Source organism: Grammomys surdaster, unplaced genomic scaffold, assembly GCF_004785775.1.
Source record: "Grammomys surdaster isolate TR1022 unplaced genomic scaffold, NIH_TR_1.0 126178, whole genome shotgun sequence".
Lineage (NCBI taxonomy): Eukaryota > Metazoa > Chordata > Mammalia > Rodentia > Muridae > Grammomys > Grammomys surdaster.
The window spans coordinates 5,798,098-5,814,964 of record NW_021620984.1 but is presented as its reverse complement, the minus strand read 5'-3'; positions in this window follow the sequence as shown (position 1 = coordinate 5,814,964).

Here is a 16,867-nt window from a genome sequence, read left to right as displayed (position 1 = left end):
AGAAGGAGAAGGAGAAGGAGAAGGAGAAGGAGAAGGAGAAGGAGAAGGAGAAGGAGAAGGAGAAGAAGAAGAAGAAGACATCAATGAAAACATCTACAGTTGTTATCACGGAGAACCACTGAAAGTCTGTCTTCTCAGTGGAGCTGTAGAAGAGAATGCAATATAGCAGCAGAATGAGTTCATTGCATGCATAGCAAGGAAACATAAACTACTCTTTCTAGAACACTGGTCAAGGAAGGAACCGGCAGAGAGAGACAGTGGTTACAGTGGAGGCAAGGTTGAAGTAATTTCAAGAGGATCTCATAAAGGCTTCAGTGTCTTATAACCTCCTGCAAAAAGAAAGGAGAAAGGAAGCAACCATAGATACAGGGATGAAGAGAACAACTCGAGGAGCCGCAGGAAGCAAAGGGAATCCCACGAAGGGAAACCCGTGACTGGATAGCCCTGAACAGAACAGATAAAGATCTTCCTCTTTTTTGACAAGGAAGGGAGACATGGATAGAGTACATATATGATGGCCTCACATTTCTTAATAAATTAGAAGAAAACATTATCAGAGATAGAGACAAAATCGAGATCAAAGGATGAAGTATTGATCGGTGCACTTCTACCAAATGCCTGGTGTGAGCTAAGCGCTGGGAAGCCAGTAGTCAACCAGAATGAAGCTAGCTCTTCTTTCTAAAATTGCCAAGCCTCCAGAGGATGAGCTCTCTGCACTGCATAGGAAATCAACAAGAACACTGGCAGCAGGCTGGGGGAACCCTGTGAAAGAAAAATCTTCAAACCAGATGCCCAAGGCTTAAAAGATATGAGGAGGGTGATCTTGAGGTTGGCAGTTGGTGGCTTCAAAGCCAAAAATATAAAATGAAGCCATTAGAATAACAGTGTAAAAGAGGCAGCAACAACAGCACCTGGCTCAGAGGGTTGAGGGGCCAGATTTCTGAGGTCATACACGGGTCTGGTTTCAAAGTGACTACAGTAGAATAATCAGATAACAGAGGTAAGCTAGCACACCCTGGAGATGCATTCCTGAGGCGTTTACCCCAAGAGGCTCTTCGCGTGGATGAGATCCATGAGGCTCCCTCCCAGCTCTAAAGGACCAACATCCTCCAGACCCCACCCTTCTCTGCACTGCTAGGCCTTTCCAGGGAGAATTGCTGGGATCTGATGGCAAATACCCCACCTGCTCAAAGTTCACACCGGAGAACCTGCAGCAAAGCTGAGGCCCTTTGGCACACACTCAGTATGCTGATGACATGTGGTCTGTATCTCTCCTTTTATCTCTAAGCCTGACACCACAGTTCCACAATTTATTCAGCATCTGAGAGGCCTGACTGGGGACGGAGATCAAAGCCAACCAGAAAAAGGATTAATCCCGAGAAGACAGAGGTTATGACTATAGCTGGAGAAAATATTTAAAGAATGTGGACAGCATGCATCTGTGTCTCTCCCAAGGATGTCTCCCTCCTACATTTATGGTTACAGTTGGCATTTCGGTTGGCAGCCATGATAGGCAGGCCCGAGTGCACGAGCCTGCTTCTAGTTGCAGACTCAGAGGCACTGACAGTAGCCTGGACAGGAGGTCATTTTTCTTCAGAAGTAAGTTTCTGGTGGCCATGGCTGATTATGGTCTTGATGAATATGGATAGTGAAGAATTAATTTTCAGACACTTTTACGCCAAGGTCACCAGGAAAGCATGGATGGCTATTGTGCATTTCTTCAGTTTCATCACCCCACAACTATTTCCACAGTATTGTCTTCCCCAGTCATTTTAATTAATGCTGTTTTGTGAAATTTCTTCCTCTATTTTCCTCAGAAATTTAATTTCAGATATCTGAATTGTACCTATGATCTAAAATTAATTACCTTGTTTTTACTTTTCGAAAATAACAAGCTAACTATTCATCAAGCTAATTTTTTTTAAAAGATAGGTATAATAATTTTTCCATTTAAGCCTTTTTATGTTTTGGTATATACTGTTCTACTATAAGCAACAGGAATTAGATGTAATTTTCCTTCCTTTTGGTTTTATTCTAAGTGTCAGCAATCCTATTTTACTTCTTCTCTGTTTCTGCCTCTATTTTACTTGGAATCTCTTCCATCTGATTTTCAACAAGATAAAGAAATAATAAATACATTTTTCTTGCAGGATAGAAAGGAGAGGAAACAATATTTTTGTATGAAAATGGCAGTATTTTTGCACCATATGAGGTATTATATGATATTATAATAAGCCTTCTGCCAAATTTTAGAAATAAAAGATAATTTACTGATAATGAAAAGAAGCCAATAGATTGAACACTATGTGGAACAGTAATTGTGATATAGGAGGCTCTGGGCCAGATTTTGAACTACACATGTATTAATATCTCTTTAGAACATATACTATCGTCTTCTATGTACCTATAGACAGAAGGTGACACCTATCCAGAATACATGGTCAAGAATTCTCTCCATCCTTTTTCTCTGCCCGTCTTCTCTGAGTTGCTTCTAATACAGAAAGACTTGATGTCACTGTGAAGTCACTAGGACCCATGTGGGTGTGTGATGGGGAGAAAGGGTACTTGTGCTTGCACTATTGTAAAACTTTACAGTTATTTCACCATACAGCCATCACCAGTATCTAAAATTCCAATAAAGTTAGGAGTGAAACCGTGCCTCATCCTTTTTATGACACTGGCCAGGTCCTTATGGTCACACCCCAACAGTAATGGAAACATGCATGTGCTCATCTGTCCTTTTAACACTGACTTCCAGGGTGCTGGCACAATCCTAGGTCTTAAGACATTCAGCAAAGAACAGAAAGCCCCTCCCCTAAGATCAGGAGGGATCCCGGTAAACACGGGTGACCACAAGGTGCATTTCAGAGTGAGAAGGAAATAAAAAGGAGAAGGAAGGGCAAGGAGAGATAGCTGGTGGGCTGGGGGAACATCTAAAATACAACAAGGACCCAAGCTGGGAACAATTCAGGGCAAAACATTCTGGTCAGCAAAAAGAGCAGGCAGGGACTTCTGACAGAAGCAATGCACTTGACTTGCTCGAGGTTTTGAAATCCCTTCTCTGGTATTCATTTCGTGGGAAACCTTGGGGAAGCTATTTTAATGGTGGTAGAAGTCAGGGGTCCATCTGACAGCAGACTCTGATCCTGAGGATAGAGTGGCAAGACTTGAGGAAGAAGGAGTGGGTGTTATGAATAATTGTAGATACTGTTGACTGTTTCGTTACTCCTAAAGAGTTTAACCATTCCCTTGCCTTATTTAAACGTAGACCCATTAACTAAACCAGTTTTATTATTGTATAGAAAACAAACAAACAAAATCCATATATTCCTCTCATGGAGAGCAATGTTTCCAGACGCATTTGTCATCTCTAGGTCTAAATGCCATAGTCCAGACTTGAAATTTTTCCAGAATTTCTTTGGAATTCTGTTAGAAGTTCTCAATCTCTTATAGCTAGGGGGGGGGGGGGAAACCTAGAAAGGAGAAGCCTACAAAAACAGAAGGAAGAAAACTTATTGGGTGAAAGAAACGTATACTTACACATTTTTTTCCTAAGTCCAAATATTCATAGGTTTTATGGAAGAAAGGCCCCAGGGATTGTCCCCCACCCTGCCCCAGGTGCAGCCTCAGACTTTGTTATTTGTGTCAAATGGTATGTTCACCATATCACTCTTTATAAATGAAAACCAAATCAAACAAAACAAAAGAAAACAAACAAAAAACCCTTGGCTCCTGAGTGAGTCTGGGTTACAGAACGCTGTTGAATCTCTGAGTTTAACATTACATACCCAATCCATGCTGAGCTCAACAGCCTTATCTGTACTTTACTTAAGACAAACGAAACTTCCTTCTTCAAAGCCTATGATAATCTGTCATAAATCCAAGCTCCTTTGAACTCTATGTTTACTTCATTAGAAACAAGATTCAGACTTTACAGACCAGAAGGACCTCACTAAATTGTCTTCACGTGTAAATTATTTAGTGCATAAACATTTCACATATACATTTCACATTAAATAATTTAAGATTTACAAAAGCATGTGTATGGCCCCTTATAAAAATCATATGAAAGAGAAAAATCATATGACTGGCTATAGAGGAACATATCAGAAGGAGAGATCAGGCACTCAACGTAGCTGCAGGGACAGTTTATGAGAATTAATGCCGTATTACAAATGGGCAGATGGTCTATTTAACCAAACATACTATAGTTTGTCATTTCTTATCAGCCACAAGAATTTGGGAGTAATGAGGGTAACTGCAGGCAGATTTGCAGGAAGTCCACCATTAAGGAACATTCCTTGAACGTGCTCTTCCAAAAGCCTGAATTTCAGAAATGGGATGTCTTGTTATAAAATGTAAAGCTTTAGGTAATTGTGCAATTGTTTGGTTAGCCAAACAAAAGCCGCAATCTCCGTAAACTTTTGTTCTTGAAGAAAGGAGTGTATAAAGCTTTGAAAGGAGAGTAATTGGCTAGGGGAAATTAGAAGGGATCTGCCATTGTAATCGCAGCACCTACTCACAGTCCCTCCCTCGGAATGATTTGTACAATGGAGTCAAGGGAATGCAAATTTGATTGCTGCACTTGCCTGCTTCAAGCTACTCATTACTTTTCTTTGATCTTGAGAGAAAGGTCCTCTAGAAGGGAAGCACCTGAGTCTCTGTGGGTAAAGGCTCTTGCCACCACCCCTGAAAACCTAAGCTCCATCCGAAAGGAAGACTCACATCTCAGAGAGAACCAAGTTGTCCTCTGACCTCCACAGATGTTGTGGCAGACACACACACATGCATACATAAACAAATTAATTTTTTTAATTAAAAAATACACTTGAGGTTTGAAAGACAGCTCTGTAGTTAAGAGTAATTCTTGCAGAAGACCTGGGTTGGGTTCCCAGCAACCTGATGATACCTTACAATCACCTGTAACTCGAGTTCCCGGGGACCCAATGTCCTCTGGTCTTCTTAGGCACCAGGAAGAGACACGGCATACATATACACAATCACGTGGAATCACTCATTTACATAAATTAAAATAAGTAAGCCTAAAACCAAACACAAGTAAAACACCAAAAGGATAGGGACTTCTCAGTGCTGATGGTGTTATCTGAACATAGTAGGTGTCTAACAGTAATAACTTAAATGGTGCATTGCACCCTACCTGAAGTTCTACCAGTTAGCTCTGGCCTTCTGCTGCTCAGCCTCTAGGTAGAGCCCTGCCTGCCTCTGTTTTCACAATCCATTTTCCTCTTCTCTCATGATACATTGTCTGACAGAACCATTATGGTCGACATGAAGTTCAAGACCAGCTCAAGGTCCAGTCTGACTGTTTTCTCCTTTGCTCTTTACTGTCTCCCTATTTGCAACAATTCGCTCAGTGTTTCATCTCCACATAAGGATGTAACTTCACAACAAGACATAAGAGTACATTACACAGGTGGAACAAAAGAAACCCCAGACACACAAACCTTCATTCTTCCTCCTGACACTACGTGTGTGAACTTCACTGGGTTCCACACGTTTGCTCCTGATCAACGCTGTGTGCACATGAAAGATGCTGTGGGCATGTGTGCAGATATCTATACTCCATAATAACCTCCATTTCTCTGAAGTTGCAAGTAACTTTCTTTCACTACTACCCTAGACTCTGATTCACACAGAAGCCAGTTGTTTTGCTCTCAGGAACCAAAGCTTTGAGAATTTATACATGTCACTGTTACTGGTAATATGCACAATACCGTCTCTTTGAAGAACCACCACCTAGGAAGGCACATTTTTGCTAAAAGTTCCTTAAGGTCTCTATCATATAAACAGTACGCCTAGCCGCATGTATTTTGAGGTCTTTGAGATCACAGACATCAGGCATATTTTAGCCTATTACTAGTTATCTTTATAAAAGTCCATATGTTTTCAATTTGGAATCATTACTGTGACCCAAGGGCTTTCAGGCTATAATAGGCACAGGTGTAAGCTACACCAACCAGTATGATGGGTATTCCTGGGATCTCTAAAATGAGGCCACTGAGATGCTTTGGTACTAACATGCAACGGGCAGGGTAGTAACAAAGAGATACCGTGAATCAGCTACTGAAATGTCTTCAATGTCTTCTATACTGTTCCCTGACTGCTTCTCCATTTACTCAACGTGGTCCCTACCTCCTGGTAGAGAATACTGTCTTAGTTACTTTTCCTTGGCTCTGGTAAAATGCCATGATTAAGGCAACTCATAAATGAAAGTGAGTGAGGCTCACAGTTTCAGAGGGTTAGAGTCCATGACTACCACGGCAGGGCACAGCAGCAGACAAGTATGGCCCTGGGGCAGTAGTTGAGAGCATACATCTTGAGACAGTACTACAAGGAAGAGAGATCTAACTGGGAATGGGGTGTGCTTTAAACTCAAACTCACCCCCAGGGCATACCCCTCCCAACAAGGCCACACTTTCTAAACTTTCCCAAACAGTTCAGATAACTGGAGACCAAGTATTCAAATATATGAGTCTATGGGGCCATTCATATTCAAGCCACCACAAATACTTTTCATGGACCTTTTTTCTATGCATCTTTTAGAGGCTGCCCAGGCTAGTGTGACCTCCAGCCAGGGTTGCCCACCCAATCTTCCAGGGGGTTGGTTTCTCTTCCTCATTTTCCCCAAGTATAGACTTGACACTGTGTGACAATTTATCCATGTCTCATACCCTCTTTCTTCTGGGGAAAAAAAATCTGCATTCCATCTATAGGTCTAACTTTTGCATGGAAGAGTTCCCATTGGAACATACATAGGCCTGATCATAAAAAGAATGAATGGTTTGCCAGCTTATATTCCATCCAAACAACTGTAGCAGTGGGACTATACTATTGATAAGGAGAGATGTGCCCTGCAGGGCAGGTTTGTTTCTTCTAGAACAAGGGCTTCCTGCTCTTGGGGACCAGCCCTTTGTGGGTCAGAATCTTGGATGCTTTAAAGGTTCTTAAGCCAGAGGTTGGAGATGCTAAAATGGGAAGTCCAACGATTTGGAGAATAGAAAGGATGGTCTCCAGGATGGAGCCTTCATGGTGAACTTGAAGGTGAGGCAGTGGTTCTCTGCCTGTAGGTGGAGACCCCTTTCACAGTGATGGTATATCAGATATCCTGGATATCAAATATTTATATTACAATTCATAACAGTAGCAAAGATCACAGTTATGAAGTAGCAATAAGACAACTTTATGGTTGGGGTCACAACAACATGAGAAACTATATTAAAGGGTCACAGCATTAGAAAGGTTGAGAATCACTGATATACGGTTAGCTTCTGAGGCTACACAGGCTCATAAGGGAACCAAGAACCACACCCTAACACCCAAATTGGAAGAAATATACTACAAACACAATCGGAGGGCCTGAAGACTGCAGGAGGCTGAAAAGTCGGGGAAGCAGCTTCATCAGGACTAAATCATTTCAGATAGCTGAATCGAAAGCCTGTGACTGCACTCCAGAGAGTCTGAGGGGATTCTAGCAGCCCTTGCATGCCTGTGTTCCTTCCTGAAGGAGAGACAATGGTTCCTTCTTAAGTAACACATTGCATAAGGGGGGGGGGGATGAAGGCTGCTTGTCACCTAGAATATTGTCCCGTGGTAAAGGATTTACCCAAAAAACATTTCACTAAAATGGGAAGATAGTTAAAGTATCTGCTTAGAAATAATCTGTATAAGTGACCTAGCTACTGTCAAGTATATGGTCAGAGAACAAGCAAAATATCTGTTAGGGAAAGAACCCAAACTGACAAATTTTACACAATTTCCAGGGGGGCCTTTTCCATAAGAAGCACAAAACTTTCCAAGTATACTGGACTGCCAAAAAAAAAAAAAAAAAAGTATTAACTCCAGGCAGTCCACAACTTACAAACAGTTTGCATTTCAGAAGTTTGTTTTTGCCAGGCAACGGCAGTGCACACCTTTAATCCCAGCACTTGGGAGGACTAGACAGACAGATTTCTGAGTTCGAGGCCAGCCTGGTCTACAGAGTGAGTTTCAGGACAGCCAGGGTTACACAGAGAAACTCTGTTTCGAAAAAAAAACAAAAACCAAAAACAAAAAAAACAAAAAAACAAAAAAGAAAAGTTTGTTTTTAAGGTGGTCATGTAGGGATTTGTAATACACTTTTTTTCCCACTGAAATTAGAACATACATGGCAGTGAACATCCTGGGTCAAATTAACCTGTAATGAACAGAAGTATCATCTGACTGGCGAGCAAGCGGCCTGCCCTGTGACAAGCAATGCCACCAGGAGAATGCACACACAGCAAGGCTTCCACGCAGGTGGTACGAGTCCTTCTGCTGAGAACTCTAGTGGCAACTATGAAGGAATCTCCCACAATGCCTAGCACCTTCCCAATCCCTAAGCTGTGTAATAGGAAAGGTAACGAAGGATTTGAGTCACTGATAGCAATTTCTGGGTGTTCTGACTTAGCTGGCTTACTTGAAGGAGATGTTAAGGTGACACATGGAGGTACACCTCCTCTGAAATCCCATCCTTCCCCATACTTCAGAGATAATGGGGTCTATAATGGACAACCAACCATCTTGTTGGCATAGGTAAAAGGTGTACAATAGACCATTTGCGAAGGCTCCTATAAATCTGATCTAACCACGCTAGTGACAGGTTCTAGGGTACTCTTCCCTCTTCTCTTTAATTGTGCTTAGTCTGCAATGAAGGGTCTACCCTAGTTTGCACTCTTTCCAAGACCAGCAGTGGAGGAAAGTCACAGTGCTGAATAAGGACGAAATGTGAAATCCTTTCACGCCCAAAGGCCAGCGAGGCTACAAAGCCTATCTTGGAATGAACATTTATATGCAAGCTACCAACAATTAATTTCTTTAGACATCTCAAATAAGACCAAACAAAACTGCTGGATTTACCTGTGGTTCAAGGAATGAGAAATTCTGAATTGGGAGTGTTTAATTGCACTTTCAGTGAATGAGAGAGTTGAATTGAACTATTTGAAATGCATATTACATGTACACACAAAACTATGCAAAACAGAGAGGATGCTGGCCAATTTAATCCAGGGTAGTTTCCAGCTATTATTTTCTCTCCTTCCCACCCCCCAGATCTTTTAGAAATGGTTGGAGGAGGTTGCATAGCATTCAACAACTCTTTGGAACTTTGCTGGAGCCTGAGCCAGTGCATGGGAGGCCTGCGATGGGTAAGAACACCAGCTGTTGCAGGGCCAGCCCTAGGACAAAGAGCAAGGGTTGCTGGCACCCCTCAGCTCTCTGTCACTGCTATTCTAGGATGGCAGTTTCACTCTTGAAACAGCTGAGAGGTCCTTGTGCAGTGAAAAGCAGGGACATTTCTGCCTGGACATCACCCTTTGGACAGAACCTCCTGCTACTGCTTGCCAGGGTTCTGTCCCCTGTGTCAAATGCAAGCAGCTGCCCAGGAGTTATCAACCCAAGCAAATGGACACAATGATACCACAGTTAATGAACTATAGCTAAGAACAACAACACTGAGGTTGTACTGATCCAGATTTTAAAATAGGCAAACTCGTTAGTTAGAAGGGGTTGTAGGTATAAAGATAACTACTCCCTTTCCTCTCCACCCCAGGATTATCTCTGTAGGATGGAAAGCTTATCTGTTGCATTTCTATTCTCACACCAGAACCTTTCTAAGTGCTTGATCAGAGTGCTTGCCATTCTGGGGAGCAATCTAGAGAGTCAAACATTTAGTGAATAGAAGCTGATACTGAGAAGAACAAAGAGAAAGACAGAGATTGGAAAAATCAAACTCAGATGTTTCTGGAATCTGCTGGAAAGAAAGATGTCTAGCATGAAAACCAGAGGCTCTCCAAAGGCTCTTCGAAGCCTGTAACCCAGGGTCTCTAGCAAGGGGCTCTCCCATTCCTGCAGCACAGAACTGGCTTGGACTAGGTGACTGTGGATATCAGACAGTCCCTGACCCAGGAGGGACACTCATTGCTCTGAGTCTTTAGCATGGAGACTTGTACCCAATTGTTTGCCAGTAAATTTGCCATTGTGTGTCTTGCAATCAAGGCAGCACAGGCTGTAGAAGGGGGTTGTTTTTTATAGAGCATGAATAGCCATGTTTAATATACCTACTGTTTCTTGACAGAAATAAAATTTAGGATTGGTACAAACGATAGAAAGCAGATCACAGAACCATTTCCATATCTGATGGAGAGACGCAGGATGGGGAAGTGTTCCCCAAACAAGGTGAGACATCTTCCTTGTGCAGACGGGTGCAGATCAGTAGGCTCAGGCTGTGGGCAGGTGGAAGCAAGCACACATAATCTTTTCATCCAGGAGTGCCAATTCCATTACAGGTCTGACTGTCTCATCTTTGCTCTGTTGTAAGCATCTAAAAAAGCCCTTGCCATATGGTGGGTAGCCAGTAAATATTTCCCCAATTAAAGGGATCATTAAGGTTTGGAAGTCCTATGGAAGGTGGAAAGGATGCTGTCATCTGGCTATCCTTGGTTCACCCGCCGAACAGCTGGAGGTAGAAGATGAGGATTCAGAATGATTGTGTACTGGGCTTCTTTGGGATGCCGGCATAAGACCTTGAAGGGAAGATGTGTGCAAGGTCACTGTGTACAAGGGCTTCACTTGGAGCTGGAACCAAGCCTCTGAATGCAGTTATTTTAAGAGCAGGTACATTGTGTTCTTTATCCCAGTTTCTGGGAAGACTTTTTTAGTAGCTCCAAGCAAGCAAGGGGACATGTTGCTTATATCTCTGTCTGCTTATATCTAATTAACGTTCAGTGAGTCTCTGGCTATTTAAAATAGGGAAATAATGCATATTTATTCACACATGCTTTGAGATCTGGGGATAAAAATGCTATATTACTACCAACCACAATGAATGCACATACTTTAAATATAATTATCAATTACCAGCTACCACCTGTTGAGATAACTAACTACAGTGCTTTTAAACACCATCCTTCCAAATTTTAGAATTGGAAACATTCTTCAATGTTACATACACTATATTCAACCAATTCATTAAGGAATTTCTTTGTTACTCGTGTATGACTTATGTTAGCAAGAGACATGGAAATTGAGCTTTATGAATTACTAAAATGCCCAAGGACCTATAATTAGGGTCTGATCTTACAAAATCATCTTTCAGAACTCTTTTAGGACACACTGAATAGTGCAGACACCCATAGTCTAAGATCATATTGGTGCATCTTCAAAAACAAAATTGTGCCCCCTTGGCAAATCAAATATTAAATGGTTAAAATGCATATGAAGCGAGATGCATTTTTATAAATACAAAGCCCCTAGTGAAAATCAGTTCATAAACCATGCATAAATAGGAGGTATTATGTTACTCTTTCTCCACTCGGGACCATAGATTGCAGCTAAAACCGTAAGACTCTGCTTATAGATGGGCAATTATTATGGGGTTTTTATTCTTCAGAAGCTATTAACATTTTTATAGCATAAGCAAAGTTATTACAAACAACCTTTAAAATGTGAGGAATGATTTTCCTGAAGCTCCCCCCAAATCCTCGCCTCAACACAGGCACTATATTTGTTTACCGAAAAGAGAGGGGGAAAAGGAGGTAGGGTTGGAGCTGATATTAAAGCAACGTTAATGTAAAGTCAAGGTAGCTTAAATGCTACTCCACGGGGATGTTCCCGTGCAGCGTATTTTCTGACAAGGAAACAGAAGATGAAACAAAGATACTTGAGTGTTTAATCCATCATCAACATCATTAAAAACATATTTACATAATCTAAACCATGGAGCCAGAAGTCTCCAAGTTAATATGAGATCAGGGTCAGACTCTACCTAGCAGTCCAACCCAAGGGTGGCTTGCTGGTGACCTCCAATGTATGTACACAGTGGGACTCTAAAAAAAAAAAAAAAAAAAAAAAAAAAAACCAAGGGTTATGTATTACAAAGGGAAAGCTACTGGTCCTTTGTGCTAAAAACTCTACAGAAACATTTTATACAGAGTTTTTAGTCATCATACAAAAATTCATCATTTTATAGAAAGAGACAAAGATAGGAATACTACCATAATGCTGGGAATGAAAAGAGGGACTTCTGAAATCAGCTCCTGTCCTTCAAAAGCTTGATAGTTCATCCCCAAAAAATATCTTGTGAGTATAAAAATACACTCTCTAAGCATTCTTAACGAATGTTCTTGACGCTATGTTGTCAGAGAGTGAAGCGACACCTGATAAGGAGATAATTTACCCATGTAAGACACCAATCAGCAGTGACAAGGCTGACTCCATCTCTTCTGCTCTCGTTTGAACTGGGAGGCCCCCTGATGCAGCTTGCAGAGGCACTAGGAGAAGAATCAATAGGGTGGGCTGTGATGGCAAAGACTTGTTCCTAAAGAGTCCACTGTCCAATTTATAGCATGTAACCAGTGAGTTACACATTTTACAGCTGAGATGGATCCTTTAATACATACAAATTCATGTGCATGCATATGCAGATGTACTTTATTGTATGTATGTTTACGGTTTACGCATCATGAAGATGGTAGACAACAGTGGAGCTAATGAACCTGTCAATCATCTCTTATAGCCACTGTATGTGGGGGCGTGGCAAAAGCAGCTAAAATCAACTCAGAAAAAAAAATCCTGAGTGGAATACAGTATTTTAAGCTGCAGTCCTCGTGGTAGATATGAGAGCTATACACTGGTTTTCATCTTACATGGTTTTAAACTTTGAATCCTTTGACCTCCATCTCCCAACTACTATTTTATCCTCAATTTCGACATATTTGAGTTTCCAAGCAAGATTCCAAATGTGAGACTGTACAATAGCGTCAATTAAAATTTCTTTTTTTTTTTAAGAAAATTTATATTCAGTGCTGGGAAGTAGCTCCTCAAAGTCACTGGGCACTGCTTTCCTTACTCTACCCATTCTGAAAGAGCACAGGGACAGTCATCTTACTAGACTCTGCTTTCCCTTAAAGACAATTTCAAAGGCACCAAACCTCCCGGCTAATGCAAGAAGAAAAGAGGGATTTTAAAAGGCTAAAAAAAGGATTTCCTACTGGGGCAAGGATGAGTTGAATACATGACTATTTTAGTCTTTACCCTGAAGCCATGAAAAATGAGTAATTTGAAGGGACAACTAAAAAATAATAATTTTTTAAAAGCCAGATATATACACAAATATAATATGAGGCCTGATTTAGACTTCTTCAGAGCTAGTTTCATGGAAAATATTTCTTCTTGCACATAGAGCATGTGCTATGAGCAGAAACCAAAGCAATCACTACCACACAGAGTTAGCATGTATCACAACTTCCTACTCACAATGGTTCCTTATGGCCAGAGATCCACAACTCTGATCACTAACCAAGTGATCATGGTCAGGGAAGAGTTGAGCCTTTAAGGCTGTGATATTGGGACTCATTGTCACATGACAATGACTGAGCTACCAGAGTACCAGGACTACAGATCAGCACTCAGATTGAGGAACAACAATTCTGAAAACAAGTGAGGAAACCAGATCAAGAGAAGTGCATTGTCACCGGCTTAAAGGATCCATGAGTCCAGCTAATGCCATGACAATGTCACTGCATCTCAGTTTTATAGAAACCTACCATGGGATCTGTCTTCAGCAATAACTGAATTTATCAAATTTAGACAGAGACTTTCTTGATGGAAGAGTAAAGATTAGCAGCTACTGGAATCACAGCAGAAAGGAAGAGATAAGATTCCTTTCAACAGCTATTAAGGAAACACAGTAAGATTCTGGCTTCTTTTGTAGAATATCTAGTAGATATTCTATTACCCAGGACCACATCTAGCCATTGTGGAGTTATCCAGCTTGGAAGCAGCTTGAAACCTTTGTCTAAAGGTTCTGCTCAGTAGAAAAGGCTAGAAAATCTACCTCTCTAAAGTTACCAAGGGGAGTTTGATGATTTCAAACATACATAGTTGCAGTACATAAGATGTGTGTATATACACCCTCATATACACACACATGCTTCCTCAGATACAGATACACACATACTCAGGCATACACACATAGTCAGATACACACACATACTCAGACACACACACATACACATGCAAAAACAGATACACAGGCAAACACAGGCACACACTCACATACACAGACACACACACATACTCAAGACACACACGCATACACAGGCATACACAGGCTGTCATCATTTTGACTCCAGTTAATTTTCATGTTATTTGAGTTTTTCTCAATTAATATCTTCATTCTTGATGAACTAAGTTAAAGAAGCCGGTTTAGGCATTGTTGAAATAGAAACTCATTAAATTCCATTAGTCATCTTTCTTTTCTTGTACAGTTTTGGTGTCTAGATTGAGGCAATCAGGAATAAATAGATTCCTTGCCCTTGGACTGTGTCTCTTTTAAGGGCTGCCTGGCTGTGCTCAATTCCTCCTTAGCAGAGTCTCCTAGGAATCTAACCTTTAATAGTCTCCCTCCCCCCCACCCGCCCTCTCTCTCTCATGATGATCTTACAGAGTGGGCCATCATCCATAGCTTCTCTGCTTTTGAGGTCTCTGAAAATACACACACCAGTCATTTTCATCTGAGGATCCTACTTGCCAACAAGGATAGAAATGGGATGTGAATTGGACAAAGAGAAGGTATTCCGGTTCCAGTGCTTTCAGATAATGCTGAGGGTAACTGCCCTTGATTTGTATACGTCCTGATGATTACTGTCCGAGACAATACTTCCAGGTCTCTTTCAAATAGTGCTTAGCGTTGAACTGAGCTGCTTGGCACTCTGTCAATAGACTGTAAGGTTTTCAGTAATACCTAACTGGATCAAAGTTTGAGATGTGTGTTCTAGGCCACACTCCAAGCACAGCCCAATAACCAAGTGTCCTAGGTAAAAAAAAAAGTTCTCCCTTCATCCTTGAAACTCTTTCCTAGAACTTTTAAGCAACTCTCCACAGACCTTGGAGATGCCTCATATCTTCTTGTTGGCCCCTTGATGTCTCACAACTGTCACCAAAGGAAGCTTTGACTCTTGATGATCCTATAACTCCTCCCTCAAACCTCAGCCAATCCCGTACTAAGCTCCAACTATCTGCTCCAGTTCTGTGTGATTCCAGCTCTAGAGGGTCTTAAGCCATTCCACTTGCCATGGCCCCAGCTCCTCATGTCCCATGGAATTCACCATTGAATAGATCAGCTACCAGTCACCAATTACAGAAGCTCTCTCGCACAGAAGTTTGGTTATTTTAACCACTGGAATTTGGAAGCCGTGATCTCCAAAAGTCCACAGCTCTAGCTAACATTCTCACACGCAGAGACACCGCTCTCCCTATCACTATCCGGATCCATTGCTTGTGCTGTGCTTAGATGACCCCACCTCTGTGAGGACTACTTACCACAGCATTCTTTAGTTGCTACGGTAGCTACCACAGCATCCTTGTGGACCACTGCAAAAGTTATCAACATTGAGGCTGAAACTAGTCTAAACTGATGCTGAGTACAGGCTGGTATGTTCTACCAGGCATGAAGCTACATGACTGAGCTTACTTCATCTGTAAGATGGGTATATCTATAAACATGGGGGAAGTCAGGATACAAGGGTAAAAGAACCCACCCACAGGGTTAGAAAAAAGAATGTGTAACTGCAGAGCTGATATTCTTTACCTGTGTCCTCTACTGAGGCCACGGGGATCAACCAGCATGGTAGGCTGGGTTATTATCAACTCTAGTATACATGTCTCCTGACCATCCTCTCCCCCTCTCTCTTCTGACCTCACTTGGAACCAGGAAATGGTTTCTTTATACACCCGAGGGGAACATAATATATTTATTAATGATTTGGAAATTATATACAATATACCCTGGTCACATTCATTCCTCAGTCCTCCCAGGTCCACCCTCCCACCCTGGGGCCCTCTCCCAAACCAAACAAAAACAGAAAACAAACAAACAAACAAACAAACAAACAGACCTCACCAAGTCCAATTTGTGCTGCCCATATACTCATTGGAACATGGTTGAACATCCATTTCACAAATTTAAATATATCCATTGACAATTTACATATACACGGTAAGTAAAATATATGCTGTACGTAAAACGGATGTGTGGAATTGAAGACCAGTGCAGTAAACACCGATGTACAACCTGTGAGAGCAGAGCACTGTCTCACTGGGGAGATTACCTTTGGTAGAGTCAGCGAGGCTTCACGGTACAGAGACAACTGCCACGCAATCCATGCCAGGAAGAGAACTGCCTCCCATTCCTGAGTCCCAGCCAGAAATATAAGGCCTGGAGAGCATCCCTGGGAAGGCTAGCGGAGCCAGGACTTCCTTTTCCATACGCTACCTAATTTTGCTGCTTTTATTCTTATTCAGAATATTCAACAAGAAAAAGAACGGATGTACTAATTAAAGGCCCTCGTATGCCTACCAGAAATACAAATTGTGAGTCTCAGGTTTCCATTACAATATTAAAGAAATCCAGTCAATGATACTTAAAATCTTTACAGAAACAGCTTGATTTATGGCTCAATTATGTATTGGGGAGTGTGTAAAATAAGTCACGTCATAATCATTTTTTTCCCTCTCAAGTTTTGGATTCTGAAAGACGATAATCTTGGAAAGATGTTTGAGCCATCTTTCTTCCACTGCCTCCAGTCAAATACAGTCACAACAGATCACTTTAATTGGATTGAAACTGTCTGTTGGACATTCTACTGCTTACATTAACACACCGAGGGCAATCCCATGCTGCCAAGTGGTATATATATAAGTGCTCATAATTTACCTGTCAATTCAATTCCTTCTTTTCCCCTATCTAATCTATCTCCATTTCTGCCAGTGTTCTATGACTGCATTCTCTCTCTCTCTCTCTCTCTCTCTCTCTCTCTCTCTCTCTCTCTCT